Source organism: Lissotriton vulgaris, chromosome 7 (assembly GCF_964263255.1).
Source record: "Lissotriton vulgaris chromosome 7, aLisVul1.2, whole genome shotgun sequence".
Classification (NCBI taxonomy): domain Eukaryota; kingdom Metazoa; phylum Chordata; class Amphibia; order Caudata; family Salamandridae; genus Lissotriton; species Lissotriton vulgaris.
The window spans coordinates 1,705,054,506-1,705,067,728 of record NC_141695.1 but is presented as its reverse complement, the minus strand read 5'-3'; the positions used below and the strand labels follow the sequence as shown (position 1 = coordinate 1,705,067,728).

General features: G+C 42.1%; 1 protein-coding gene across 3 annotated transcripts in view; it reads left to right on the top strand.

The window, feature by feature from the left end:
* The window catches only part of OSBPL2 (oxysterol binding protein like 2), a 342,788-nt gene that overhangs the window by 132,684 nt on the left and 196,881 nt on the right, over positions 1-13,223 (top strand). The gene's annotated exons all lie outside the window — the stretch shown is intronic.

Sequence of the window (13,223 nt, the reverse complement as noted above, 5' to 3'; positions counted from 1 at the left end):
TAGTATGGTCACTGAGAGCCAGGTTAGCATTCACCAGAACAAAAGTCTGTAGCGCAACACTTTTCCGTGGGACAGGAGACCACACGTCATGGCTGTAAAGGTGTTTGGTCACGGAGGTGAAAGAAGAATTAAGCGGGCACTCCTGGCTATAAAGCAACCGAACTCAAGGCTGTAGGGGGGCAAGGAGTTAGAGTAAGACACACATTTAGCAGAACCCGAATCTATATAAGCTGTGCCCCTAGAATTGTACGTTGATGGAGCCGCTGAGTTTTCTGCATAAAAGTTCATAATTTAAACTGTTTAAAAAATCTGCGTATTGCTGAAACATATAAAAAGTGTAGCACGCTGTGGCGCTCAGGGGTTACCCATTTGCAAAGATTAATAATTTATCTTTTAACTGATGTTAGCCATATTTAGGTGTGAAACTGATACTAATGAGGTGCAAATTTTGCCCAGATAGTATTTATGTATCTTAAAGTGACAAAATATCTAAATAATACAGCCACAGCATGTGCCATATTTGTTGCATATTTTGCCTTTCCTCTCACATAAATTAGAGAACCCCGCTGCTAAAAAACTTGGCTCTTCAATCCGGCTAACTGGCCAGTCTTTTCTTTAGTCTTGCTTCCTGCGCCGGGACACCTCTGTTGAGGTAGCTGTACACTTTACAAATGGCGATTGATTGATAAACTGGTGCTCCATTCATGCATAATTCCAATGGCCTTGCCTATAGGTGAGCATAGTCACCGAGGGCCAGAGACCGATTCACCAGAATCCATGGCTTTAACGAACCCTGTCCACCAAGTGCTGGAGAATCATTACACAGAACCCGCTGCTTGATGGGAGCATGATCTCAAGGGCTGGAGATTAAATACTGGACATCTGGACTGAAAGGGAGCTTGGACACGGAGACAAACTCCTTCATCTAACCTCAGGTTGTAAGAAAGCAATGACACTGGGGCTGGGGATTAAATACCGGACATCTGGACGGAAAGGGAGCTTGGACACAGAGACAAACTCCTTTATCGCACCTCAGGTTGTAAGAAAGCAATGACACTGGGGCTTGAGACCCATCAATCGATCTCAGGGCTGTAAATAGAAAGACACAGGGCGTCGTTCGTACATTTACCAGATCCCATGGCTGTGAAGTAGGGTGACCAGTGAGGCCAGAGAATCCTTCACCAAAACCCAGATCTGTAAGACCGTGATTATTGAGGGCCACAGGTATCTTTGTCAGGAAGAATGCATGACTGAGGACCAGAGCTTCATTCACTAGTGCTCCGGGCAGCAAGGGAGCGCGGTTAGTGACTCACAGAGGCACATTCAGCCAAACCCATGGGAAAAAGGCAGTATGCTCATTGAGGGCTACAGGTGTATTCACCAGACGTCGGGCTGTAAGACAGCCCTGTCAATGGGGCCACAGATGCAGCTTCACGACCTTGAGGCTGTATGGGTGCATGGTTACAGAGGACTTCAACACATTCACCAGAATCCATGGCTTTAACGAAGCCTGGCCACCAGGCGCTGTAGAATCAGTAAACAGAACCCAGCGCTTGATGGGTGCATGATATTTATTTATTTATTTATTTTGAATTTTGTAGAGCGCACAGCTTCCTCCGACGGAGGTGTCCCGTCTCAGGAGGGTCGAGGAGGAGTGAAGAGGGGTCTTTAGATCTGTGAGAATAACCAGGTCTTTAGTTTTTTTCTGAATAGGGGTTCGGACGTCAGGAATCTTAGTTCAGTGGGTAGCTGATTCTACAGTTTGGAGGTTGCTACTGCCAGGGCCCTACCCCCTGTACGTGTGAGGCGAAAGCGGGGGCAGATCATGAGGCGAAGATGATTGGATCTCAGGTTTCTTGGTGCTTGTGAAACCCTCATTCTGTGACGTAGGTAGGATGGGCCTCGGTCATTGAGCGCTCTGAAGGCCAGTGTTAAGGCCTTGAATTGGATACAGAGTTTTATTGGGAGCCAGTGAAGTCTGATTAGGTGGGGTGTGATGGAATGGCGGTAGGGGACATTGCAGACTAGCCTGGCCGCAGCATTCTGGACTTTTTGAAGTTGGTGGATGAGGTAAGTGGGGGCGCCTACGTATAGGCTGTTGGCATAGTCCAGATGAGCGGTAATGAGGGCATGGACCACCGTTTTGCGGGACTCCAGTGGGAGGTATGGGATGATTTTTTTTATCATTCGAAGTTTCCCGAAGCAGGCTGAGGTAACTTTATTGATTTGAGTTTTGCAGGAGAGGGAGGTGTTGAATTGAAAGCCAAGGTTGCGTGCAGTTTGAACTGGTTCTGGGGGGGGGTTGAGTTCAGGCGGCCACCAGAGATTGGAGGATATAGGCGATTTTTGATTGAAGAACAGGACCTCGGTTTTGTCTGTATTGAGTTTCAGGTTGTTGGCGGACATCCAGGCTGCGATGTTGAGCATACAGAGGCGGAAGTTGGTAAAAGATTTTTCAGTGTGTTCTTTGAAGGAGAACACCAGTTGGGTGTCGTCAGCGTAGAAGGTTACTTTGACATATATGTGAGATAACAATCCCAGGCATACAATTAAGGGAAAAAGGCAAAATGGATAAAGGCAAACACACAACTAATTCAATATGAAAAAATACATTTTTAATATGATAGACACATATAATAAAAATCAATAAATTGATGCCAATTGATAAAATAACATTGTACTAATACATATGTTGTCACAATAAAAAGTTATATGGTAAGAAGAACAGATGGTTTCCTGCCGATGCGTTTCGACATACACACTATGTCTTCATCAGGACTTTTACCATCATATTTCTGTGAGAAAAAGGGAATTTATAAAATTATTTTACTACATGATTCCTTAATTCTGTATACAAGATAATTGAATCAGTTTCAGTTTGCCAAAGAATTCCATTGCCAAATATTCCTACCAAATCTAATATACTGCTGAATGATCACAAGCCTGTGTTTTTATCAGGTACCTATGCATTACTTGTTTTATAAAACCATCACAGGTGAAACATACATGTCTTCAACATCGCACCACATTTGAGATAATGTGAACAATGGTTACATTGAACCTTTTTTCCATTTGCCATTTACAAGGATGATATGTCATATTTGCACATGATGTTCAGATACAATAGTCACTGTATAGGTCATTGACAGTACATGATTACACTTCGAATTTCAATACTACATCATCTGTAGACCAAACATTTAACTAGCATGGAGGAGGGGTTGAAAAAGATTTTCAGTATGAAAAATAAGAAGAATATCGGTTAGAAAATACAGGTTAGAGAAAACAGATGGACTCATTAGAAGAAGGACCTAATCCTATATTATATATATGTACCAAAAATTGCTGCAAAGATAAAGGTACAAACATTAATATATCCTAACTTTAGAGATTGTTATAATTCATACTAGGTATCCTATTAATTGTTCTGCCCTTAAACCTAGATGTGCATACACCTGAGTCTAAATAGGCAATACAATCCATTTAATACATTTCCTACTATTTTCATATTTATACAGGGATAATTTTAACTGTTCCCAATAAGACTAACCTTAAAAAGATGTGCCTTATTATATCCGCTACCTATTCCAGATTCTTACCTTTTTTATTTAAAGCTGTAAGGCAGTTTTAGACTGGTATAAAAATTCGACATTCGAGTTTCAAAATCCCAAAGTTAGCTTGTAGAAAATCTGCAGGTAAAAGGGGTAATAATTCAGGAATTAGCCTTTACCTTTCCCGGTTAATATTTAGAAGTTTCACGAAATTATTGTTGCAGCTGACAACGGTTGCAAACCTAATTTTTTATCAATCACAGCCTGTGAGTGAAGGTTTATCTTTATGGCTACATGAGCACAATCTCGTTCTCTGCATAGTAATTACCTGCATGTACACACTATTATTAAATAAGCAGTCCTCTCATTAAATAACCACAACCATTCTATTTATATGGAGACTAGACTTTTCTTACCGTTATTTTCAATATGATTCTAATTTCACGTGAAGTACGGATATCTTCAAGATTAAAATCTTTTATTTGTGCGATATTATTCTACAAAAATAAAACAGTAGAAAGTTTCAAACCGCAAATATTAGGTATTTTCAGCCTTAATTTCAAAGTTTATTCACGCATCAGCGCTTACCTAAAATGATAGATCAAATTCAGACTAATTTGTTTGTCTGAACCTTTCAGGTAGGTAGCGTAGGGTTGTAGTGGTTATTCCGCCATTGTCAATTGACTTATGCACAATATATCTAATTTAGTAAGAAGAAAAAGGAAGAGAGGCTGAGCTTTAAATAACATATGGCACGATTTAATTCAAACACGCGGTCACACAGCGTTATTTTCTTACCGATAGTTGCACAGCGTGAGTTCAATGATTCACAGTAGTAGAGTGCTGTTACTTTATATTTCTTATTGCAAAGATTTCAGCCACACAAATGCGGTACATCTAAATTTAGTCTCTCCTTCGGTCTCTCCTTCGGTAAGAAAGCCCCTTCACAACCCTCCCATATCGTTTAAGCCTACTCTGTACAACCTAACTAGCTTATGGTAAAAATACTTAAAAGCCCCCATTTGCATCTTTTCTTTAAAATTTAGACGTACCGCTTGTACGGGCTGGGAAACGGAAGCGCAAAAGGGTGTCTGAATACACATCGCATCGTTGTCTTTTTACCGGTAAGAGAGCCCCCCCCCGTAACCCATCTATAGGCTTGAAGCTAACTTTGTAAAACGTTACCAGTTTTTTATATAAAAGCTGAAAGTTCCCTTTGCATCCTTTATAAATTTAGATGTACCGCATTTGTGTGGCTGAAATCTTTGCAATAAGAAATATAAAGTAACAGCACTCTACTACTGTGAATCATTGAACTCACGCTGTGCAACTATCGGTAAGAAAATAACGCCGTGTGACCGCGTGTTTGAATTAAATCGTGCCATATGTTATTTAAAGCTCAGCCCCTCTTCCTTTTTTCTTCTTACTAAATTAGATATATTGTGCATAAGTCAATTGACAATGGCGGAATAACCACTACAACCCTACGCTACCTACCTGAAAGGTTCAGACAAACAAATTAGTCTGAATTTGATCTATCATTTTAGGTAAGCGCTGATGCGTGAATAAACTTTGAAATTAAGGCTGAAAATACCTAATATTTGCGGTTTGAAACTTTCTACTGTTTTATTTTTGTAGAATAATATCGCACAAATAAAAGATTTTAATCTTGAAGATATCCGTACTTCACGTGAAATTAGAATCATATTGAAAATAACGGTAAGAAAAGTCTAGTCTCCATATAAATAGAATGGTTGTGGTTATTTAATGAGAGGACTGCTTATTTAATAATAGTGTGTACATGCAGGTAATTACTATGCAGAGAACGATATTGTGCTCATGTAGCCATAAAGATAAACCTTCACTCACAGGCTGTGATTGATAAAAAATTAGGTTTGCAACCGTTGTCAGCTGCAACAATAATTTCGTGAAACTTCTAAATATTAACCGGGAAAGGTAAAGGCTAATTCCTGAATTATTACCCCTTTTACCTGCAGATTTTCTACAAGCTAACTTTGGAATTTTGAAACTCGAATGTCGAATTTTTATACCAGTCTAAAACTGCCTTACGGCTTTAAATAAAAAAGGTAAGAATCTGGAATAGGTAGCGGATATAATAAGGCACATCTTTTTAAGGTTAGTCTTATTGGGAACAGTTAAAATTATCCCTGTATAAATATGAAAATAGTAGGAAATGTATTAAATGGATTGTATTGCCTATTTAGACTCAGGTGTATGCACATCTAGGTTTAAGGGCAGAACAATTAATAGGATACCTAGTATGAATTATAACAATCTCTAAAGTTAGGATATATTAATGTTTGTACCTTTATCTTTGCAGCAATTTTTGGTACATATATATAATATAGGATTAGGTCCTTCTTCTAATGAGTCCATCTGTTTTCTCTAACCTGTATTTTCTAACCGATATTCTTCTTATTTTTCATACTGAAAATCTTTTTCAACCCCTCCTCCATGCTAGTTAAATGTTTGGTCTATAGATGATGTAGTATTGAAATTCGAAGTGTAATCATGTACTGTCAATGACCTATACAGTGACTATTGTATCTGAACATCATGTGCAAATATGACATATCATCCTTGTAAATGGCAAATGGAAAAAAGGTTCAATGTAACCATTGTTCACATTATCTCAAATGTGGTGCGATGTTGAAGACATGTATGTTTCACCTGTGATGGTTTTATAAAACAAGTAATGCATAGGTACCTGATAAAAACACAGGCTTGTGATCATTCAGCAGTATATTAGATTTGGTAGGAATATTTGGCAATGGAATTCTTTGGCAAACTGAAACTGATTCAATTATCTTGTATACAGAATTAAGGAATCATGTAGTAAAATAATTTTATAAATTCCCTTTTTCTCACAGAAATATGATGGTAAAAGTCCTGATGAAGACATAGTGTGTATGTCGAAACGCGTCGGCAGGAAACCATCTGTTCTTCTTACCATATAACTTTTTATTGTGACAACATATGTATTAGTACAATATTATTTTATCAATTGGCATCAATTTATTGATTTTTTATTATATGTGTCTATCATATTAAAAATGTATTTTTTCATATTGAATTAGTTGTGTGTTTGCCTTTATCCATTTTGCCTTTTTCCCTTAATTGTATGCCTGGGATTGTTATCTCACATATATTGTTTGCCCTGTCCCAGGATATTTATCCAAAACAGGGGGTCCTTGTTTTTTGTCAAAAGAAGGTTACTTTGACGCCCCAGGATTCAACAACTTTAGCCAGAGGTTTGAGGTATACATTGAAAAGGAGCGGGCTGAAAAGGAGGATATCAAGGGCTAGAGATTAAATGCCAGACGTCTGGACTGTAAGGGAGCTTGGACACAAGACAAACTTATTCATCTTACCTCCGGTTGTAGGAAAGCACCGACACTGGGGCTGGAGACGCATTGAGCAATCCTCAGGGCTGCAAGTAGATAGACACAGGGCGGCGTTCATACATTGACCAGATCACATGGCTGTGAAGTAGTATGACCAGTGAGGCGAGAGAATCCTTCATCGAAGCCCAGAGATTAAGACCGAGTGATCATTGAGGGCCACAGGTATGTTTGTCAGACCTCCGGCCGTAAGTGTGCATCACTGTGGACCAGAGCTTCATTCACTAGCACGCCCGGCAGCAAGAGAGCGCGTTCAATGACTCACGGAGGCACATTCAGCCAAACCCATGGGTGGAAGGCAGTATGCTCATTGAGGGCTACAGGTGCACTCACCAGACGTCGGGCTGTAAGACAGCATGGTCGGTGAGGGCCACAGATACGACTTCACAATCTTAAGACGTATGGATGCATGGTTGCAGAGGACTGAAACACATTCACCAGAGTTCAACATGGTAACATCGTATTGAGTCGGAGATGCATTCACTAGAGCTCGAGGCTGTTTGTGTACATGGTTACAGAGGGCTGGAAATATATTCACAAATCACAGGACTTTTAAGGGAGCGTCGTACAGAGGGCGGATACAGGAATCCACCGATCGGGTTCCGGACTGGAGTGAGGCTTCTGCCTTGGCTTAGATGTTACCTGATGCTTGTATAACCTCTCCTTGTAGCCACAGTGCACATACGCATGGCAAGCAATGTACTGTAAGCAGGTACCCTCAATTAGCGTCCAATTGTGGAAAAACCCTGAGGAAGGATATACTTCCATAGGCAGATGGAAGTAGTTTGGAGGAATAAATCAGGAGTTGATGCGAAGACTAATGTTAAAACGCTAAGCTGCCCAGGACAGAGTTGCGAAGAATTTGGAATATCGATACTTTCAGAAGATTCTTGAATCCAAGAAAATTCCTGAGGAAAAAACAATGGGACAACAATCTAGAGCCAGGGCCAGGACTGAGTTGAAAAATACACCCACCTTAATTGTAGTACACTTCCCCCTGGATTCAGCAGCCATTTTATTCTAAATAGAAAAGAAGTGGCATTGCTGGAAATACTGGAGCCGTCTTGGAATGGGAAGAAGCCACTGTGTCCGCCATCTTGTATTGTGAATGATGATATATTCCAGCTCCACCTCTCCTTGAAAACCTATGCAACATTGAAGATTCCAGAAAATAGAAAGTAATATATGAAATACAGGAGCCATATTGGATTGGGAAGCACCCTTAAGAATCCACAGCACCCACTATTGTGGGTTGGGTGTGGGATGTATTCCATCTGTGCTTCTTCCTGGAGAACTATAGAACAGAGAAGACAATATGGCGGATTTCAGAAGGCAGGCAAATGGCTCACTGAAATAAATACGCTTTCTTAAACACTTTTTGCTCCTACGATATTCCTTAAGGGGGTTAAAGGAAAAAACGTTGTGTGGAACTGCGATTCCCAGTACACTGTTTATGGCATTCACAGCACCCCAGAGGTACATCATCACCAGGTCTCAGCGATGTACAGGTTGCATGGTCCTAGAGGGCTGGAAAATCCTGCACCGTGCACAAAGCTGTAATTGAGATCAGTACGGAATGCCACACACGCATTCTACACTGCCCAGCTTTGCGTTGCATGTTCTCAGTGTGCTGAAAGCACACTTGTGTATCTCACGCCTCTAATGGAGCATTGTCGCTGAGAGCTGGAGATTCATTCTTCGGAGCTTAGGGCTGTAGGGGAGCATGACACAGATGGTGCGAAACACATTCACCTGAGCTCAAGGCTGTAAGGGTGCTGGTTCAGAGGGCAGAAAATACATTTACCCAAGCTCCGGACTGGAATGGAGAATGGTCACTAAAATCTAGAGCTGCTTTTACCCGAACTCAGAGCTGTACTGGTGCATGGCCAGACAGTGCTGAAAACACATTTACTAGAGGGCAGTGCTGCAAGGGTGCAAGTATAAGGGGCAGGACACGAGTTCACTAAAGCCCAGGGATGTAAGGGAGCAAGGTGACGAAAAGCTAGAGATGAATTCACCAGAGTTTTACTGGTGCATGGTCACACAGAACTAAAACACATTCAGTAGTCTAGAGCAGTAAGGCAGCATGGTCACTGGGGGTCGTTGAGGGGTGTAGCATGCGGGGTGTAATCATGCCTTCATTTGATATGGTCATGTGTCCGTTCTCCTCTTTGGCACTGAACATCGAATGCATGTTGTACATTTTCAGAGTGATGCCAGTGTTCAAAGCGGCCCTCTGCACCGGGCTCTGTACTCAGAAGTGGCACCCGCCCCCTCCCCCCCACACACACACACTTGAGTGTTTTGTTGGTCTGTTCCTTTGTAGATTTCTGCTTTAGCCCTTATTCCCATGGATCACAGCTAGTCAAATCATTGTTTAATTAAACCCGAAGAACTGAGGCTCAAACCGATAGTTATAAAGCATGGACATACAGACAGATTTAAAGTGCATGGTCTCTTTTATATCTCGGTGAGGTTACAAACGCTGAACCTGTTGTGCTGTACAATGAAACCCAATATTGTGTAAAAGAAGGTGGGGAAAGCTACTTCTCCCTGCAGGTAGGCAGGAGTACTATAGGGATGTTTGTCAATGCAACAGTTCAGTCCAATAAGTTGTGCTGGTGGCGAACATTGTATTTCTTTCTGACCGTCTTCGTTTAGGAAGGTAGATGTACAACCCTCATAGAATCCAGACTTGGTTACTCTTTTTGTATGTTGGAGCACAACTCTGCCCAATGTACGCGTGCCAAAGGAGGAGTCTGGCTAGTCCAAAGACCTCCTGGCTGTAAACATGCCATCTAAAATGAGGTGCTAGATACTTTTAACAGCGACTCTGTATGTTCGCCCACACTGGATCATTTTACTTGCTTGTGTTTTGAGATAGTTGGACCATGTAGTAATAGCTTTGCACAGTTCCCATACATCTGCCCTATTTAGCAATCTGTTGTCTTTCGCTGTGGACTTAGTAAAGTTCAGTGTTCGCAGAGCATACAGAGCTCTCTTACCTGGGATAAAGGCCCTATAAGCGTGAGATGCAGATGTGGGTTGTATGCCACCTCAAGGGAGACGATAAGTGTGTGGGTGTGTGTGCTGGTGGCACTCTAACCTTATGTGGTCGGACACACCCAGGTCTTACATTGTAGGCTGACAATATTAAACATATCATTGGAATTCAGCCAGAGGCATTGTTGACTCTAGGTTGCAATCGGGGTTTGTGTGTGACGGCAGTTCCGTAATGCAATGGTTTCCCAAGGAGGACTCGTGCCATTTATTTGATGCTTACATGCCTCTGCTCACTTTTCCCATGTGATGCATGTAAATGTAGAATTAAATGTTGGGCAAATGGTGCCCATGTAATTAGTTTGAACATCAGCAGTGAGAACAATGTCAATGCCATGAAGTTTCTCCTGGCAGGCCTTGTGTAACCAGGCAAGAGATTTTTTTGTTAGCTGAAGGTGCTTAAAGAGATAAAGGTAGCAAGGAGGAGTGGGAATTGTTCTCTTCTGGTTTACAGGGAGGCATTAGGGCCAGGAATCATGCCTCTTCCCGGGAGTGTGGAAATGAGGTTCTTGACTCTAGGGGAAACTTGTCCCAGAGCTTTGGCACTCCATCTCAGAAGTGTTTGCCTCCTGCTATTTACTCACCTGGAACAGGTGTGGCGGGAAGGTGAAAGCTGGTTGGAGACTTGCTGGAAGGATAAGTAGCCCCTTTTCACTCTTTTTGGAGATTTGTGCAAGACCTATTTTTGAGGCAGGAAATCTGAAACTTGATTTCTGTTGTAGTACATAGCCACTGGAGGTGTCTTAGAATGAGACAATAGTTAGGGGGCTGAGGGGAGGGTGCAGTATTTGCTTTTGAACGATAGCAGTCAGTTGGCAGGCTGAATTTTGCATTCCTCACAGGTGGAGGTGGTGCCTTTCTGAAAGTTTGCATATCAGGCACGTGTGTATTAATGGTAAGAAATTTAACATAGAACCTCATACAATTATGCTGGCACCGCCCGGAGTCCGTCCCACTGTTAGGTCGAGACCCCTGGCCACAGCTGGTGAGTCAGTGAGGTGCCATTGATACAGCTGTGCTTGCTTGTCTTAAGAGTGGGAAGTTTGGCCAACGCCACTTACACGTTTTGGAATTGTAACATGTAAATGCTACAAAGCCTGGGTAATAGACGTGCTGCACCACCGATGAATGGAGAAGGTGCAGAGTAGAAGGCTCCCAGCTTGCTACTCCGCTCTGTCCACGAAGCATCGAAAACAGATGAAGAGCGTGTGCGGATACCCTTGTGGCCAGAGTCCAGTAGTCCATCAGAATACTTTGGCCGACAGTGCCACATACTAAGATTCATCTCCTTACTTGAGTATAAAGAGTCCCTGCTTTGAGAGCCCCTACCAGACTGGGGCGAAGACTGTTTCCCCTCTGCTTTCAGGTTGACGTCCCTCTGGAAAGTGATCATAGATGTTATTTAAGGCAAAAGTCTTAACGTTTGAGACCACTGTTTCTAGAATTTTTTCCATCGAAGGGAGTCAATCGATTATAAGTTCTTGAAAAAGAAAGGATTGTGTGTTTTTTCTTGAGGGGACTGAGAAGGGACAGTTCCTCTGGGTACAGATGAGTTAGCAATGTGGGGAACTGGCTAGGCCAGTAGATATTGGCACATCTTGGGCAAACAGGGCAGAAATAGGATAATCTGGGAAGAGCAATTCCATCTGACTATGGGTTTAGTCTGTTCTTTAGAGGTGAGCCCAAAAAATGAAGCACTGAAAGGAAAGAGTCCGGAATGATGCATTTTGTGGAATGTTTTTACACGTTGATGAGTATTTCGACTGAATTTTATCTGGGAAGAGATTAAGATAGGTTGAACTTTGCTTTTTACCCACCATCCATTATTTTTTTTTAACAATGAAAAGGTAGCAATTGTGAATTCTGTGAATCTATTTGAAACAAAAATGTCTTTTTGTGGTCTGGCTTGACAGCGCAGAGATCACCGGACTATATTGTGAGAATCACCAAAGGAGAGGCTTTGGCTCCGCCCATTTAGGAGTCGGGAGTACTCGTTTTGATTGGGCTGACGTTATGTCCTTCCACCAGAAAGTGCTTGTCCTCCACACAGCTGTGTTCATTTTGTTTATTTATCCAGCTGCCTGACCTTGAGCTTTAATGGATGCATAAACATGCCATTGTATTGTTATTAAAGTGTATTAGATAACTAGATAATTTATGGTGTCTTTCTATGGCCGCAGCACAGATGGGAGGAGGCAGTCATTAATTTACATGGATTTTTCGGTCTGGCTTGGCAGTGCATTCTTCAACCAGACGTATTGGCATTGCCAATGCATGTTTTAGATCTAAAGTGTCTGTAACTTGGTCCTTGATCTCCAATACCCATTTCTTTGAACCAATTACTACTTGCTCCTTATGTATTTTGTTTGGTTTCCGAGCCCCCACCCACCCAAAGTGGCACACGCCTAATGTATTCCAGAATATGTTGGCATCTAAAGCTGTATGTTTTAGAAAAAACACTAGGACTAATAGACCCTAATCCACAACAATTCAATCTCTGTCTTGCTCTCCTGAGAGGGACCTCCTTAGTCCAACCTCCTTATTTTACCACTTCTCCACCTTTCTGCCTCTTATGGTGAGGATATCACAGTGGCCACTGTCACCCCAAGAGATGGACACTGGGGTACTCCTCTTGTACTGTGGCTTTTGGCTTACTATGCCGCCTCTCCTGCACCAGTGCCAATCTGCCCCAGTTAGCTGTGGAGGCTGCTGAAGGTGGTAACCCCAGCCCTTTAACTGTAGGCAGGCTATCTTTAAATTGAAGTGCCTCGCTTGAGGGAACAGACCTTTTGCTGTCGTGCTGTCGAGGGACGCTCTGGTGGTATTGACAGAATACGGCTATATGCTTATTAATAAATTATAGACTCTGTGCTGCTGTGATGCTTTTTGTGTCTGTTTACTTGGACACGTCTCCTAGTTCATCTGGCAACTGGGGTGATACATAATTATAGTCGTCTCCGCGTGAATCTGTGACAGATCCGCTGCTGCAGCGCTCTGAGATTCCCATTCAGTCACTTCTCATTTTCCATGACTGATATTCTCAAGAGCTGTAATTTGCAGCTCTGCATTCGTAAATAAGGAGTCGGATGTGGCCTGTCAGGCTGCGATTCATTCCAGAGGGTTGCTGTGTTGCCTGGTTGTTTGCGGGGAACCGGTACGTCTTGATTTGCAAGTTCCTCTTGTGATGTCA